Source organism: Octopus bimaculoides, chromosome 2, assembly GCF_046866305.1.
Source record: "Octopus bimaculoides isolate indiv1 chromosome 2, ASM4686630v1, whole genome shotgun sequence".
In the NCBI taxonomy this organism is placed as follows: Eukaryota; Metazoa; Mollusca; class Cephalopoda; order Octopoda; family Octopodidae; genus Octopus; species Octopus bimaculoides.
This window is the reverse complement of record NC_142929.1, coordinates 181597135-181599634: the sequence shown is the minus strand read 5'-3', so window position 1 is coordinate 181599634 and position 2500 is coordinate 181597135. Positions and strand designations below refer to the sequence as shown.

The 2500-nt window shown below is 34.5% G+C and overlaps 1 protein-coding gene across 3 annotated transcripts in view; it reads left to right on the top strand.

Moving 5' to 3' along the window:
• LOC106880780 (CUGBP Elav-like family member 1-B) overlaps positions 1–2500 on the top strand; it is a 229382-nt gene that overhangs the window by 190820 nt on the left and 36062 nt on the right. For all 3 annotated transcript variants that reach the window (XR_016240834.1, XR_016240833.1, XR_001410782.3), the window contains one exon: positions 1992–2087. The gene's annotated coding sequence lies outside the window, so the exon portion shown is untranslated. The remainder of the gene's footprint in view (positions 1–1991; positions 2088–2500) is intronic.

Here is a 2500-nt window from a genome sequence, read left to right as displayed (position 1 = left end):
TTATAGAAAAACCCACCCCCACGGTGCTTTTTTTTCCCCTCCTTCTGTCTTGTTTCTACTCTCTCTCTTCTCTTTTCTGTCTTTGATCATTCTATCTATCTCTTTAGATTTTCTTAATATCTGCTTTCAACTTAACCCGCATATTAGCCACCCTTCAGACACAACATAATACATAAATAGAAATATATATATATATATATATATATATATATATATATATATATATATATATATATATATATATACACACATACACACGCACATACACGCTTACATGCTAACAAACGTATTTATTTATATGCGTCAATATTTATATGTAGTCTATCTAAATATATCTATAATTGTACCATATCTCTTTCTCATTTATACACTCATACACACACGTATATAATACTTACATATACATATGTATGTGTGTGTGTGTGTGTGACTGTATAAATGCGATAGAGATATGATACAATACATATATGTGGGTAGGTGCATGTATTTCTTGTGTGCGTGTGTGTGTCTCTGTGAATGTATGCATATATGTATGTATATAAGCATGTATATATGTATGCATATCTATTTATCTATCTATCTATCTATCTATCTATCTATCTATCTATCTACGTATGTATGTATGCATGTATGTATGTATATAGACACAATATTTGGTAGTTCCAGTCATTGAACTACAATCAGGATGGGGATGTGTGTGCGTGTGTGTGTGTGTGTGTGTGTGTGTGTGTGTGTGTGTGTGTGTGCATATATATGTGTGTATCCACATATACATTGGCGCACCTGCATGTGCACACCCGTGTACATACGTATGTAAACACACATATATTCACACATATTTCTTTAAGTTCATCGATTTACCGTTGTTGGAAAGGAGGAAATTGTTGGCAACCAATTCTAAAGACACTTCTCAATTATGAGACAATAAACGAGAAGTTACTTCGTCTCTTTAGTTCCATAAAGTTTTGCTGTTTGAAATGGAATCAATTTGAAACCGAAAACTGGGCTGTTATATTCTCGAGTTTCTGACTGTTGTTGTTTCGCTCCAAGTTAGCTCTTATCCAAGAAGCTCATCATCTAAGACTCATCTGATGGTCACCCTTAAGATTTCATTATCTAACTTGTCCTTTTTCAAAATGGAAGTTTGTGATTTGAAGAACTTTGTTTTGGCAACAGAAAGAGCATCCAGCCGTAGCAAAAAATGCGCCTCAACAAATTCCATATGATCCATGCATGCATGGAAAAGTGGACGTTAAACGATGATAATGCTTACATTCACAGATATAATACCATATAACATGCTGAGGTGACGACATTTGTTATACTGTATATATTGATTTCAAATTTTAGCACAAAGCCAACAATTTCGAGGGAGAAGTAAATCGATTATATCAGCTCCAGTACTCAACTGGTGCTCATTTTATCGACTTCAAAAGGATGAAAGGCAGGGTGGACCTCGGAGGAATTTGAACCCAGAATGCAAAGAGGGACGAAATACCGCTAAGCATTTCGCCTGGCGTGCTGACGATTCTGCCTGCTCGCCGCCTTGTTATACTAAATATAATGAGGTGACATCAGTTGTATATAACATCTTAAGATGACAACTGTCATATATAACACATTGAGGTGATATCAATCATGTTTGACAAATTGTGATGACACCTGTTATGCTATGTTACTTCGATAAACATCTGGTGTACTTTATATGGTACTGAAATCATCATGCAGTGTAACAACTACGAATCGTTATAACACCCACATGATAGTAGTTTTTGTGTTTGTGTGGATATCGTATTTTAGATATCCTTTGTTCATTGTCTTCTTGAGATAACAAGAGTCTAAGGTGTTTAAGCCTTACAAGAGATTTTGTTCTTTAAGTAAGGACTACTTTTTCTTCCTCAGTACTTCACTATTCTAACAACCATTATCCTAATATTCCAATGTTTTAATTTTATAGCAGTTAAATATATATTTCATATCTTTTATTACAGTGTCGGTTTGGAGAGTTCGGGCCTCAGTGTAACCAAAGTAGTGTGTCTGTGAACAGGACAACGATGGCGACCTTCTCATTTATTATAACCTTACAGGTAAGTTACCTACGGAATTCTATATATGATTATTGATACAGGTACCATATAATTATATATAAAAACATGACTGTTCAATTGAGAAAATAGCTAAGTGAATGTTTCCACAAATATTGGAAGCAAACACATTATCGCTACTGTAGTGGTTTGAACTTGTGTTTATAGAAGGTCACTTTGTTAATATCTTGTTTTATAGCGAATCACGATGTTTTCTAAAGAACATCACTTATATCACGACCAATCAATAACTAAGACATGCTATATTGAATATCGATCAAATGCATATATGGGGAGTATACTGTATTGCACTACGAGAATTATTGATATCGGCTTCAAGTAGCTTGAATCCAATTTCAACTAAGGTCACCTACTGCGCAAGGTTTCAGTCCTCTTGGCAAACTGTTGAATCTTGT